Source organism: Stegostoma tigrinum, chromosome 31 (genome assembly GCF_030684315.1).
Source record: "Stegostoma tigrinum isolate sSteTig4 chromosome 31, sSteTig4.hap1, whole genome shotgun sequence".
Taxonomy (NCBI): Eukaryota; Metazoa; Chordata; class Chondrichthyes; order Orectolobiformes; family Stegostomatidae; genus Stegostoma; species Stegostoma tigrinum.
This window is the reverse complement of record NC_081384.1, coordinates 19,289,214-19,305,097: the sequence shown is the minus strand read 5'-3', so window position 1 is coordinate 19,305,097 and position 15,884 is coordinate 19,289,214. Positions and strand designations below refer to the sequence as shown.

Genomic DNA, 15,884 nt, shown 5'->3' with positions numbered 1-15,884 from the left:
CCATCTAGTTGCACTCTCTGTCTGTGAAGCCAGGAGCAAGCTTTGTTTTCTGGGCAGTATCTTTGGTGGTAGTGGTTGAACGTTGCAGTGCAAGGACCATATCCTGGCTTGCAGTATCTGAAATGATGTGCATTTGGACATTAAACATGGTGCCAGTGGTGTGAGTACTAGAAGGTTCTTGCAGTTGTGAATGCTGACCTGCCATACTATTGCATGAGAGGGGCTGTCAGGAGCCAGCTTGCTTAATTACTGAGGTGAAGAGCAAAAGATTGTGTGGGAGAATTCGCTTTGAGCTGTGGCAGATTGGATGCTATGAATCTCACTCACCAAAACACTTCGACCACAAATGGGAAAATTCTGCACATATCACTTTTGAATAAAATGCTCCCATTTGCATTTTTAAAAAAGCATGTTGTATGTAGCTGTCTTCTTAAATTTTCAGAAACATTTTCTCTGCATTTTTAAGGATTTTCAATGTGGGATTATGAATGTTATCTGAATCAAGGATATTTTTTGTAAAGGCAAGAATATTTTCAGTTCTTGGATTTTCTGTACTTGTGCATCAATACTATGAGATCATTGTAACATAATCTGTGGTTACTGAAAATGTGACAAAGTAGCCTGAATGTTGTGGTTAATGCTTACTGTTTATAGCAGCTGCAATTCTGGATACTGGCAAACGGAGAAATGCCAAAGGTGGGGGAGGTAATGTCAGCTGAAATCTGTGCGTTATGTCCTTCTGATCTTGAGGCAGTGAAAGTGAAGGACGCTGTGCCCTTCTTGTTGTTTTCATGTGTTCATGTCAGCATCGTGACAGTGTGGCAGTAAACTACTGAAGGACTTTAATAGAAATATTTAAACTTGGAGATAAAGCAGCCCTTTTGTTCTAATTCATATTTGCATTTGAAAACCTACAAATAATAATTGAACAATTTAAAAAAATGCACTGTTTGAAAGCTTGTTAAATTTATAACTGGAATTGTTTGTGACTGCTGTTTTTGATATGAATGAACTGACCAGATGAAGAAATAGAATTCTTGCCGTTAGATAATGAGGTAGTGTGCATAATAATGATGGGTTTTTGTGTGGTATGTATGTCATTCCAACTGATGTGTGGGAGCATGAAAATAATTAGCTTCCTATTTTGTACAGCCATATACTGAACACAGCACCTTTCTCAAATGTCCAATTTAATGTAATACGATGTCAAATATTATAGGATTGTTTTGTCAGATTGTTGGCAATGTTGTCAAAGCCTTTCTTAGAAACTTACAGATATTTCTTCAGCTATATTTTGAATTTGTCATAAATGATGTAATTGCAAGAAAGAACCTACACTGATTATGAAATTATCACAATCTCAGGGCACTTACATCTGTAAAATCTCTTTCACTCTGTTTTTATTTATCCTGTTGACAGTACAATAAGTGACTAATGTACTTGATCTCATCCTGGCATTAGATAAAAATAATGTGCAAAAGTATAGGGGAAAATCAGGAGGTTGGCCCCAGGTAATGATGCTCATTTAAAGAATCAGTGCAGACATGATGGGCCGAACAGCCTCCTTCTGTGCAGTAACACTTCCGTGATTCTGTGCTTGCATCCATTCATCTTTCAGTCTGGCTGCACCTTTTTGCCTGCAATGGAACTCGCATTTGGTCTTCAATGTAATACATGCCTGCCATTAACACTTTCACTCTGCAACAGGAAACAGGTTGGAAAGGGAAAAACCACCATCGACCTACTGGATCAAAGGCCTGCTTTTACGTTAGGGAGAGAAGACTGGTGCAGGTTTAACCTGAGGGCCACCATGCCTCGGGTGAGGGAAGAAATTGGTAAGAGTGTTCTTTGTCATAAGGAAAAGCTTATTGCCTGATCCTTTCTCCCTGCAGCATTATCTTTAATGTCTCACTGTCTGTGCCGATACTATTGCGGTTAATGTTTCGATCATCTCTCCTATCAGCAACAGCTCTTTTTATTCTTCAGTTGAGAAGACCTTCTCTTCAACACATTTTCGGTCCTTGTTTTTTTCCTTAAATTGTTAGATTTAAAATCCTCAGCTGCGTATTCTGCTCCCAACCTTTTCGAAACATCAGAAGTCCTTACCTCACTTAGTCTTGCCTCCTCCAAGTTTTGCCAATGGTGTTTGCAACACATTACCATTTGCTGGTGTTAGGCATGGCTCATAGTTAACACCTGTCTGTGAAACAGAACATTGTGGTTTCAAAGTTAGGGTGCATTTGATTATTTATTTTGATTTACTTGATGTCAGTTTAGGCAGAGGGTTGTATCCCTGGTATTTCCTTTGCCACACCACTCCCAAATAGTAAATCGCACAATTTGTTGGAAACAAAATATTCTGTTTTCAGTAAGGCTGCATTCTCTGGTTTCTCCATTTGAACATATTGGTTAAGCCAGAAATACTAAGGCACTTATATTCAGCTAGATTTTCTTTCAACTGAAGCCAATGATGACTTCCACTACCATTTTTTTTAATGGTGAAAAATGTGTCTAGTAATTTTGTTTTTCCTTATACTCAGCAAACCGTTGGTTGAATAACAAACAAGTTGCATTGAAGTGTATCATTGTGTTGCATGTATGTGAAAGAATTATAACAAAAATAACGGATAGTTTTCAATAAACAAAAAATCCAAAAGAACTGCAGATGCTGGAAATCAGAAGTAAAAGCAAAAACAGAAATTGCTAGGGAAACTCAACAGATCTGGCAGCATGTGCAGAGAGAAGAACGAGTTAGCATTTCAAGTCCAATATGTGTCGTCTTTAACCTGAAGGTGTGTCACTGGACCCGAAATGTTAACTGATTTCTTTCTACAGATGCTGCCAGACCAGTTGAGGAATCCCAGCGTAGAATCCCTATAGCATGGAAGCAGGCCATTCAGCCCATTGAGTCCAAACTGACCCTCCAAAGAGCATCCCATCCAGACCCACCTCCTTTCCCTATCCCTGTAACCCTGCATATCGCTTGGATAATCCAACTAACCTTCACATCCTTGGACACTATGGACAATCCACCTAACCTGCACATCTTTGAACTGTGGCAGAAAACCCACACAGATACATAGTGAATCTGCAAAGTCCACATAGACAGTCACCTGCGGGTGGACTTGAACCTGGGTCCTTGACAATATGAGGCAGCAGTGCTAACCATTGAGGCACTGTGCCACCCTTTATATTTGCATTTCAGAGTTTCAGCATCTGCAGTATTCTGCTTTTCATTGCCGAATATAGTTATAGTAAGACTTATACTATGCTCCAATCCTTTCATATTGTTTGCTTCCTTATTAGCTTGCTGTCCTGCATATTGCATACGAGATTTCACACTCCTCTAAATAGTAGCAGTTCCAAAACTCTCATTTTTATAAAATATTCTGTTTTCTGGTATTCTTTCCAAAATGGAAAACTCCATATTTTTCCAAATCATATTCCATCAATAGAATTCTTGCCCACTCAGTTAATTTGTTTGTATCACTTTTCTGCCTCTTTGTCTTCGTTTTGATCTAACTTTGTATCATTGGTAAACTTGGATGTGCTACAATTTACTGCTTCATCTGACTCATTGATTTGGAATGTAAGTAGTTGATGCTTACATACTGACTTAAAGGTACACCACTAGTTATAGCCCACAAACCTGAAAACAACCAGTTTTGTTCCTCCTTAGATAATTAAGTGTGAAGCTGGATGAACACAGCAGGCCAAGCAGCATCTCAGGAGCACAAAAGCTGGCGTTTCGGGCCTAGACCCTTTTTCCTCCTGTCAGGTTTCTGTTCATTAACCAATTTTCAATCCATTTTAGTATATTTGATCTCAGGGAGTGAGGGACATCTTGCATAATGATCTGAGTACTGTCCAATCCAATGCTTAATGAAAATGCGAATGCATTCCCCTTTCCAGCCCTTTTGGTCATGACCTCAAACAAAATCTGACAGATGTGGAAAATCTGATTGTGTTACATAAATCCTTGCTGGCTCTGCCTTATTGTACATGATTTTCAAGTGCACTTTTGCTGTGTCCCTAATTATCGGATCTAGCCCTTCCCTGCCACTGGCTTTAGGCTAACTGGCCGATCGTCTCATGAGTTTTCATGCTCTGTCTCATCTTGAGGTTTATGTTTGCTACCTTGAGTCCGTGGGAACATTCTAAAATCATGTTTTATAGATTTTATAAATTCTAAAATCACAACAAAAACATCAGGCCTGAGAGATTGTTGGATTTCAAAGTCTGTTTCTTTTTTAATACTTGTTTCTTCAAGTTCTCCATTCTCACTGGGGCCTTAGTATGATACAAGTATTAATTTAGTGTCTTTGCATTAAATTCTCAATTATAATTTTAATTGCCTTTAAAGGACCCACACTGGGTTTTGATAATCTCTACCTTATTGCACAACAACAGACATATTTGCTTTATTTTATCCGCTTTGTTATTTAGCCTCTTTCTCTTTCAGTTTCTTCATGCACGTTGAATTCTGACATCTTTGTAACTATCGAGTTTACCAATCATTTTTGCAAAATTAAATCCTATTTCTTTATTCCAGCAGTGCTGCAAGAGAAGTTAACTAAACCGTGCTTCCCATGGGAATTCTAATGTTTTGGGAGTAGTTCTTGGTTGCAAGGATTTGTTTATTTCCTGCAATTTAATTCTTATCTTTTTTTGCAATTGCATATCTATCTTCTTAATTTCAAACCTAATTTTCCAATCTACCCTAATCATTAGGCCCCTTCATATCATCTATGTGCTTTTGCTTTGTTCACTATTACGACTAAACTAAATCACTTCTTAACTCAAAATACAATCGCATTTTGTGATCACCCTTGCCTATGGTCTCCGTTACTGCAAGATTATTAAATAATCTTTTCCTGCTGCACAATAATGCTTTAAATACAGACAAAAAACTTGCTATTTTCTTTATTTTGAGAAGAGGTCAATATGGTTCATAGATTTAAGTTTTATAAAAATGCCTCAGTCTCCCATCAATGATTTTAGCAAAACGTGACAAGCATGCAGTTTAATTGTGGCCAAATGACATTCATGGCACACAAAAAGCCAGACAATGACCATCTCCGAAAAGGAAGAAGCTAGTTGTATCCCCTTGGTATAACAGACCATTACCGTTGCTGATTCCCTCACATCAACATCCTTGGAAGTGACCATTAATTAGAAACTTAGTTGACTTAGAAATAGTCTGTGTCTTCAAAAGCAGGTCAGAAGCTGAGAGATCTGGCGTGACTAACTCACCTCGGGTCTTCCCAAAATCTGGTCACCATTCACAGCACAAGGTGAAATATTTTCCACTTGCCTTGATGAATGATGCAGTATGAGCACCATTGAAGAAGCTCAATACCATCTGGGCACAGGAACCCATTTGATTGGCACTATTCATTCCATCCCTGGAGGCAACAGTATATATCACAGACATCTGCCATGGCTCCTCCAATAGTGACATATAAATTCACAGTCTCTACTGCCTTGAAGGACAAAGACAGCATATCCACGGGAACAACACCACATACATTTTGTTTCCTGAAATCACTTAACCCACTGATTTGGAACTAAATTGCCTTTTCTTCACTGTCATTAGGCCAAATTCCAGATCATCCCCATGATGACTATTTTTAACCGTTCAAGGTTTTAGTTCATCCATTTAAAATGAGAAAGGCTATTTGTTGAGATTCATTGAACAAGTGTTCCATTTAAAAAAATGGGAAACTATGGTTGCTGGGAATCTGAAACAAAAACAGGAAGTGCTGGAGAACTCAGCTGGTCTGGCAGCATCTGTGACGGGGAAAAGAAAAAGTTAATGTTTTGAGTCTAGTGACCAGTCACTGGTAAGATTTTGGAATGCATTATTAATGATGAGGTTGTGGAGTACTCGGAAGTACATTGTTAAATAGCGCAGAGTCAGCACAACTTCATCACGGGGAGTCATAATGGATAAATCTGTTAGAATTCTTTGAAGACATAATGAGAAAGTTAGATGAAGGACACCCAGTAGGCATGATCTATTTGGATTTCCAAAAGATGTTTGACAAGGTGCTGTACAGGAAGCTCCTGAATAAGAGTCCATGGTGTGAGGGGTAAGGTACTGGTCTAGGTGGATGATTGGTTAGGGATGAAGTATTTTTCTTTCAGGATGGCAGCCAATGACTAATGGAGTTCTGCAGGGGTTAGTGTTGGGACCACAACTATTTATGTAATACATTACCAATCTGGACGTTTGCAGATGACACCAAGCTAAGTGAGGGATAGATAGTGTTGAGGAAGTGGGGAGGCTGCAGAAGGACTTGGACATGCTTGGCAAGTCAGCAAAGAAGCAGCAGATGGAATGTAATGTCGGACAGTGTGAGGTTATGCACTTTGGTAGGAAGAATAGAAGTGTAGACTATTTTTGAAATTGGGAAAGGATTCTGAAATCTGAAGCATAAAGCGACTTGGAGTCTGTGGCCAGGATTCTTTTAAATTTAACATGTAGCTTCATTTGATGGACAGCAAGTCAAAGATAATTTCAAGAGGGTTGGAATGTAAGAGCAGAGATGTGCTGCTGAGGCTGTATGAAGTTCTGGTAAGACTGCACTTGGAATATTGTGAGCAGTTTTGTAACCATATCTAAGGAAGGATGTGTTGGATGGGCTCCAGAGGAGGTTTATAAGAATGATCCTGCAGCTGAAGAGCTTGTCATAAGAGATGCAGTTGAGAATTTTGGGTCTGGACTGCATGGAGTTTAGAAGGATGCGGGGGATCTGATTGGAGCTTACAGAATACTGAGAGGCCTGGGCAGTGTGAATGTGGAGAAAATGTTTCAATGAGTAGGAGAGATTACAACCCAAGGGCACAGCTTCATTGAACTGAGATGGGGAATTTTTGAGCCAGAGGGTGGTGTTTTTGCAGAACTCATTACCGCGGAAGGCCATGAAGGCCAAGTCATTAGAAGTAGATGGGTTCCTTTGTGATAAGGGGATCAAGGTTCACAGGGAGAAGGAAGGAGAATAGAGTTGAGAAACAGATCAGCCATGATTGATTGGCAGAGCAGACCTGATGGACTGTATGGCTTAATTCTGCTCCTATATTTTATGATCTTATGGACCCTTTGTCAGAACTGAAGGCAGCTGGGAAACAATGCTATCAGTGTAAGTATCGCCATTTCCCAACTGTTTCATTCTGATGAAGGCTCACATGACCCGAACTGTTACCTCTGGTTTTTCCCCTCTCCACATGTGGTGTCAGACCTGCTGAATTTCTCCAGCATATATCTGTATTCATAAGAAATTGTTCTGTGTATAATTGGGGCAGTTGGGAGGAAATGCTAAGAAATGCTGCCACAAGTTCAAAATGGCAATCTCTGTTCATCCACTTTCACCCAGAGCTAGGAGGCTGTCATTCTGGTGGCCCTAAACTTCCTTTTGAGATCATTTCCTGCACTGCAACTTTCAGAGGACAGTTGTACTCCAATTTTCCTGTTGTGATCATCCCGTATTTTAGTTGCTATGCCGTTGGTAACTTTGTCTTCAGCTTTCGAAGAGCTTTGGTTCTTGAACCTCTCTCATCCTTTTAAGACTGTTCTCTAAAATCTTTTTCACAAACTTTTTAACTGTATGCCCCAATATCATATTGTATTGCTCATTGTCAAATTTTAATTGACCATTCCTCTGTTAAATGCCTGTGATGTTTTACTACATAAGGGATGCTGTATTAATACAAGTTGTTGTTGCTGTCTTATAATAGAAGAAAGGAATAAGTAAATTCATCCAGAAATAGGAAGGATTTTTAATGCCAAGAAGTACTTTAATCCCTTTTCTCCACTCTGCGCGTGCCTTGGATACAATCCCCACTATCCTTTGTGAAAGAATGGAACTGCCTTACATTATTGAGATCCTGTTTATAACCAGGAACTGAACAGTACAAGATTTGAAAGGCTCTTTGTGAGATTAGAAACTGAGACGGATATTGTTTTTTTTTCAGTTCGTTGAGTTTCCCCTCTCCTGCACAGTGCTCCATTTCACAGCTGGTTTTGCATTCATTGTAATCCTTATATGGTATTACAAGGAGGCTATCAAGTTCTTAAAAGCAGTATTCCATTTAATTCAAACTGCAGCAGAGGGTAATGATGCAAGTTAGCTTCTAGAGACACTGAAGCAACCAGGATGGAGAATAAATCACTATGGTGATTTAATTTGTGGGATAAAAGCAGAATTTGAATTTTCTCCTGTTGCACCAGTGGTAATCAGCTTGAGTTTGGAGGATCAAGAGCTAAGAGGGACTTGAGCAGTCGAGATTTGAGCTGAATTATGAATTTCAGATTGATTTAGCAATTCAATAGCAGGGGGTTGATCCATAATCAACTTGTGTGCATGTGTTTATGAATCATTTCTATTATTTATTGTATTCAGTGTTTATTCTGTATGCTGCATAAGAAATAAGCAGAAGAGAGGCACTGAAAATTGTGCAGGAAACCTAATAACTTATGATAGACAACATGACAGACTTATGAAAGTATCCTTAACAATTGGAATAAATTCACAATTTCAAAATTTCCCCACTGGCTATGTTGCTAATGTCTTTTATGTGAAAAAGCATCTCTGTTTTGTTTATTAGTTAAATCCTTGTCTATCTCCTGTCTAATTGGCTATTTTAAACTGGTTGACATAGATCAAATATATTGCAAAAGCCGTTCTTCAACTATAGCATTCTCAACAATTTCATTACATCAAAAATAATTTTGTTCAATTGCATTACGAAAATAAATCATCTTCATGCTCAAACATTCCCTTCTCTCCTTTAGTACATTTGCTGCACATAAAACAAAAATTTTAAGAAGGACTCAAAAAAAATCATGTTCACCCCTGCAAAAATCCCAACTCATCCATCAAGTTTTCTGAGAATCAGAGACTGAAATTTCAAAGCAACATCAAGAACATGATATCCAGATTAATATGCATCTCTGCTCTTCCAAACTGAAGCTGTTTTATAATGCAGATACAAAAACAGAAGTTGTTGGAAAAGCTCAGCAGGCCTGGCAGCATTTGTGAAGAAAAAGTCAGAGTTAATGTTATGAGTCTGGTGACTTTTCCTTACGAGGTTTTTATTTATAATTGGGACAGCCTTATAGGCCAGGAGATAAACTTATGCTGAATGTTCTCAATTAGCATGAACTGCCTGCGAGGCACCAGCAGAAAAGGCAAGCAGCAGCTATGTTGAGAGCTTTCATTGCTTGGCTGAAGGAGTCAGGTGGCTTTTTATAGGGCTAGCAGAGTACATACATATACAGACAGGCACAGACAACCAAAACCAGTAGTTCTAAGCGTGGAGAGGAAGTAAGAATTGGCAAATGCAGTTCAAAAAATAGTAGCATTTTCAACAGGTTCATTGAGATGTTTAATTTTGGCTTGCTAGGATTTTTTGTTCTTCAATCTCCTTTCTCGGTCTTTCACCTTTTCAAGGAAGCACAGGGTAATTGGTAGTCTAGCTACTTTCAGCAACTGGTGGGAGAAAATACCTGGCTTTCTTCACTTTTGGATATTTTGCTTGCAGATAATCGGACACACATGCACAACCTGCCCTCCTTTCAGTCTGAAGACTTTCCCCCAATATTGTGCACAGGCACAAACTGTTCAGCTGCTCAGGAATCAGTCAGACTCATCATCAGGCTAATGAGCTTTGTTATCCTTGACTGGTCACAATTACACAAACCAATCAGCCGCTTTTTGCAGGTCAAATCTCACTCTGCACTTGCACCCTGGTGCCATACCATCCATGTGGGCTGAAGGGCCTGTTCTGTGCTGTACTGTTCTATGTTCTATGTTCTATGTTCTATAAACCCTTTCCCTGGAAAGAAGCAGCAATGTAAACAACAAGCAGAATGAGTTTCAGTGACTGGTTTTAAAAAATACTGTTCTTGGCTTTAAAATAGCCCGTTTCCATTATAGTACATGGAAACCAAACAAAAATACAGAAAATGTTGTCTTTGCAATGAAAGGAAAAGCTCAATGGGTTGAAGCATCCACTTTCCCCTTCTTATCTGTACCCAAATTTTGTTCTAATTTTACAATAAGATCCATCTTAATTTGTTTTCTTCCAGTGCATACATGCCTGGCATGCCCTTGTTTTGTAAATAACACTTTATTTGTACATTTGAAAGCAGCAGTACACACCCAATATACAAACCCCATACAGACCAAAACTGGAAATGACAGTACTCACCATAATGGACCGGACAGTGTAAATTCTAAGTGGAGTAGAATAACATCGCTTCATTGGAGGCTCCACAGATGATATCAACTAGCACGGTATGATACGTTTGAACAAAAACAAGCCAGCTCAGCGAGTGAGTCAACAACCTCATCCACAACCTGAGCTACAGATCTTTGCCAAAACATTATATTCTGGTTCCTAACCCTCTGTCAAGTTGCTATACATCCTCACCCCCCCACCCATCAGCATACTGTCTGGCGCAGGCATTGGTGCTGTCTTGTGGATAACACATCCAGGTTACAAAATTAAACCTCTCAATGAACCTGTTGAAAATGCTACTATTTTTTTGAACTGCATTTGCTAATTCTTACTTCCTCTCCACACTTAGAACTACTGGTTTTGGTTGTCTGTGCCTGTCTGTATATGTATGTACTCTGCTAGCCCTATAAAAAGCCACCTGACTCCTTCAGCCAGGCAATGAAAGCCCTCAGCATAGCTGCTGCTTGCTTTTTATTCCCAATATTCCAGGAATCTGAAGCCTTTCCATCTGATTGCACACTCATATGCTGTATCCTCCCAGTTCTAAACTCGCTAGCACATAGCATCCAGAGCAATCTGGAGGGGACAATCATTGACCAATGTACTGAGAAAGCTGGAAAGCTTTAATAAAAACACAAAATGCTGGAATTTAACAGACGTGCATGCATTCAGGATGCTGCAGAGCCACTGAGTATTTCTAGATGTTATTTTCTTGCTGCCTTTCATGTTCTATTTGACAACTCCCTAAACTGACCTTTGTTCTTCTTTCTTCCTACATTATTGATGACAATATGGACTGTAACCAATAGCTGCTCGCTCTCTTTCTTCAGTGAGTGTGGCAGTCATACAGTGGCATCCACAACTCCAGCACCATGGAGGCAACACTTTGTTATCCTGAATTCATGTTTGCAGACATCGAAATGCCTATCTGTTTCTCTCACTAAAAAATCCCGAAACACTATTCATTGTTTCCCTACCAGGTGCAACATTACACAAATTAGTGAAGGAATTACAACAAAGAGTGAAACACCTAATGGACCTTCCAAAAAAAGGGTCAAAGCATAAAAGTTTGCTGAGGGAAGGCGCAGGGGAGTGGATCTAGCTACGTTGCTTTTGCAGGGAACTAGCACAGGTTTAATGGGATGGATGCTCTCCTTCTGTGCTGTAACCCTGCCATAATTCTATGAAATTTCACCACCATGACAAGAACTTCCATGTTTCAATGTTGTTTTACATTTTATCTTCTGTTAATCCCATGTGCATGTCATAATCAATTGTTTCAATATACTTTATGTCAAAAAAATTTACAAGTCAAAGTTATGGGATTTAATGTTCCTGGAATAGATTCTTCGAGAATCCTTCAACATTATTGCCTGCTTACTCTGTTGACAACGGTGCTGCTGGACATTTTGTAAATTCACTTCTGGGATGTAGGCATTGCTGGTTGGTCTGCATTTATCACCCATACTTATTTGCCCCTGAGAAGGTTGAGTGAGTTGCCCTTTTGAACTACTACTGTCCACGTGCTGTAGGTTGACCCACAATGCCCTGATAGGGAGTGAATTCCAATATTTTGACCCAGCGACAGTGAAGGTATCATAATGCAATTCCAAGTCAAGTTCATGAGTGGCTTGCAGGGAAACTTGCCCATGTATCTGCTGTTCTTGCCCTTTTACATTGAAGTGTTTGGAGTTTGAAAGGTGCTGTCTCAGGATCTTTGGTGAATTTCTACAGTGCATCTTGCAGATAGTAAAGACTGCTGCTACTGAGCATCAGTGGTGGAGGGAGCGGATCCTCGTGAATCTGGTGCCAGTTAAATGGGCTGCTTTGTCCTGGAGTGTGTCAAGCTTCTTGAGTTTTGCCGGAGCTGCATCTATCTAGGCAACGGGGTCAAGAGGTGAGTTAATCACTGCAGTATTCCTTCCGGCTTTTGCAGCCACTGTGTTGATGTAGCAAGTTCAGTTGAATTTCTGGTCAGTGGTAACCCCAAGGATATTCAGTTGAGATTCAGTGATGGTAACACTAGTGCATGGCAAGGTGTAGAGATTAGATTATCTCTTACTGAAGATGGTCATTTCCTGGTATTTGTTTGGTACATATATTACTTGCCACTTGTCAGCCCAAGCCTGAATATTGCCCATATCCTGTTGCATTTGAACATGGGGTACTTCGGAATCTGATGAGTCATGAATGGTGCTGAATGTTGAGCAATCATTGGTATACATTCTCACTTCTGACCTTTTGATGGAGGGAATGTCATTGATGAAGGGAATGTCGTTGATGAAGCAGCTGAAGATGGGTGAGTCTAGGACTCTACCCTTAGGAACTCCTGCAGAGGTGTCCTGGAGCTGAGATGATTGACATCCAGCAGCCCTAACTGTCTTCCAGCATGTCAGGTACAACTCTAGCCAGTGGGGAGTTTGCCCTGACATCTATTGATTCCAGTTTTGCTAGGGTGCTTTAATGCCAGGTTTGGTTTCATGTGGCCTTAATGTGAAGAACTGTTGTTCTGTCATTGCCTCTGGAATCCAGCTGTTTTGCCCATGTTTGAGCCAAGGCTATAATGAGGTCCGGAGCTGAGTGGCCCTGGCAGAACCCAAGCCAGGTACCACTGGGCAGGTTACAGAGTCATAGAGTCATAAAATCATACAACATGGAGACAGACCCTTGGGTCCAACTTGTCCATCTGACCAAGTTTCTTAAACTGAACTAGCCCGATTTACATGCATTGGCCTGTATCCATCTAAATCTTTCCTATTCATGTTCCTGTCAAATGTCTTTTAAATGTTTATAGTTGTACCTTCCTCTACCACTTCCTCTGGCAGTTCTTTCCATACATGCACAATCTCCATGTGAAGAAGTTTTTCCTCCGGTCCCTTTTTAAAACTTTAATTTTGTGCTTTAAATCTATGCCCTCCAGTTTTGGATTGCCCTACCCTAGGGAAAAGACCTTACAAACCTCTATAAGGTCAGCCCTCAGCATTCTATGTTCCAGAAAAAAAGTCCAAGCCTATCCAGCCTCTCCTCAGATGAGCCTCAGGAGCATCCTTTTAAATCTTTTCTGCACTCTTTCCAGTTTAAGAACAATGTCTTGTACAGCTGCAACATGACATCCCAACTCCTGTACTCAATGTTCTGACCAATGAAGACAAGCGAGTCAGACACCTTCTTCACTATCCTGTCTACCTGTGACTCCATTTTCAAAGAACCGTGTACCTGAACCCCTTGGTCTCTCTGTTCGGCAACACTCCCCAGGGCCCTACCCTTAAATGTTTTAGATTCCCGACAGTGTGGAAACAGGCCCTTCGGCCCAAGAAGTCCACACCGCCCCTTGGAGCATCCCACCCAGACCTATACCCCACACACCTCTGAACACTACAGGCAATTTGGCATGGCTGATCCACCTAGCCTGCACATCTTTGGACTGTGGGAGGAAACTGGAGCACCCGGAGGAAACCCACACAGACACAGGGAGAATGTGCAAACTCCGCACAGACGGTGACCCAAGGCTGGAATCGAACCCGGGTCCCTGGCGCTGTGAGGCTGCAGTGCCAACCACTGAGCCACTGTGCCGCCCAAATTACCATTTATCTAAATTAAACTCCATCCACTAATCCTTGGCACATTTTCTTCTTGCTTTTTCTTCTCTTTTCATTTATCCCCTTCTTCATAGTTTTTTTAAAAAAAATTTCACTTATACTTACCTTCTAAAGAAGCTGTTCAGTAGGAAGGTGGCTTCGATGGGGTCAGCAATGGCGGTAGCTTCTACAGATGCTGTGTAATTGTCAAGCATCATTCATGGCTGATTTAGCAGGAGTGCACAGCTTAGATCTGATCAAGTGGTGTGGGGCCACTTAGCTGTGTCTACCACTTGTGGCTTATTCAGTTTGGCAAGCAAATAGTCCTGATTGGTGGCTTGACCAAATTGACACCTCAACTTCAGGTATGCCTGGTGCTGCTCCTATCACGCCGTCCTGCAATCTCCATTGAATCAGAGTTTATCCCCGGCTTGATGACGATGTTTGAGTGAGGGATATGCTGCAAGGTTTGAATTTTTGTTGGGAAAGGGAGATACTCCATTAGATCTTTGTTGACACCATCTTTTGATATCAGGGATGAGTACTATTGCTTTACTAATGATGCAAAATTCAGCCCAAGTTTCAGCATGTCATTCATGATTCATTGCAAAGGAACTGGCATTTCATGAGCTTACCTTACAGCTTTTGTATTAATTGTCAGTGTCAAAAAGTAATTGTTATTGCTTATCTGGACCAATACATTTCCTGAATGGTTGCTTTTTGAGCAGGAGTTGTGAGTAGAATTGTTCACCAGAATAATTTCCTGTAAGCAAGATATCTATTTAAGTGTTCAGTGTTCTAGAAAATGGCTTCATTTGCTTTGTTATTTTAGAGAGGTTTAAAGTATTAAAAAAAGATGAACACATCGAATTTGAAATATCAAGCGACCGAAGAAATTACAACAGCTGTACGTCCTGTCTTAGTCTCAACATTAATTTGAATTATCTGCTACTTTAGATTGAAATCTTGCACAAATGGTATACTTTGCTCATGTTAAATTGCTTCATTTGAACAAAAAGCAATTTTAAATGAGACAGGAGCAGTAGGACTGTTACTGGGAATTGTGTACACTATTCTGAGCTGCATTCATAATGGCTTGATTGTTGCCTTCAGTTTTTTGTAAATTGTCCCCTGTTCTGTGAATATATTTTGCACAATTTATCGCAAAAGCCCTTCTGTGCTTTTTCACATGGCTTTACTCCTCACATAACAATGAAAATATGTAGTTGTGGCACTGAGCCAGAACTCTGCACAGAAGCAGTGATGATTGCAATGTAGAGATACCGACAGTACAAATGATTTTGGTACCTATCATATGTTCATGACGTTCTGCCACAGTCATTGCTTTTCACAGAAAGAATAAAGGTGTAGCACGGATCTTTGGATCATCAAACTATGATGTTGGACTAAGAGTACTTTTCTTAAAATAATGACCTCTTTTGCTTTAGGCCATGCTAAGTAGTGTTGATAGATTCATAGAGTCATCCAATTGTGCAACATGGAAACAGATCCTTCGGTCCAACTTGTCCATGCCAACCAGATATCCCAGATTAAATGGGACTAGATTAATTTAGGATATCTGGCTGGCATGCACAAATTTGATGAAAGGAGCTGTTTCTGTGCTGAGCATCTCTGACTCTATCAACACTATTTGACATAGCCTAAAGCAAAAGAGGTCATTATTTTGTTGCCCATCTTGAGTTGCCCACTAACTTGAATCTTTACAGCAGTTGTATTGAAGCAATAGCAAGAATCCCGTGTACGCACGTTCCATGGTTTCAGCCCAGTCACAGTCCAGGAATCTGGATGCATGTTCCAGTCAGGATGTTATATGTTAGAAATGAGCAGATGATGGTTTTTCTGTTTGCCTGCTGTCTTCGTTTAAGGTCAGTGCATGGACTACCTTACAGTAATGGCTTCAGGCTATTAATTACAGAATCGATACACAGATGACAACACTTTTCCCTTGGCATTCCACTGTTTTTTGATTAGTTCAAATCTCCTGGAATTAGCGAAACAAGTGCAAATTGAGGAATTTCAAATGCAAATCATGTCCAGTGCAAA

At 40.2% G+C, this 15,884-nt stretch overlaps 1 protein-coding gene across 4 annotated transcripts in view; it reads left to right on the top strand.

Moving 5' to 3' along the window:
- Positions 1–15,884, top strand: part of mpp2b (MAGUK p55 scaffold protein 2b) — a 529,160-nt gene that overhangs the window by 41,436 nt on the left and 471,840 nt on the right. The window contains exons 1-2 of one of the 4 annotated variants that reach the window (XM_059638731.1): positions 603–705; positions 1,708–1,835. The exons of 2 other annotated variants lie outside the window; for them this stretch is intronic. The gene's annotated coding sequence lies outside the window, so the exon portion shown is untranslated. Of the gene's footprint in view, positions 1–602; positions 706–1,707; positions 1,836–15,884 lie in introns of those variants that run through there. One more of the 4 variants, XM_048560704.1, reaches the window with a different exon arrangement.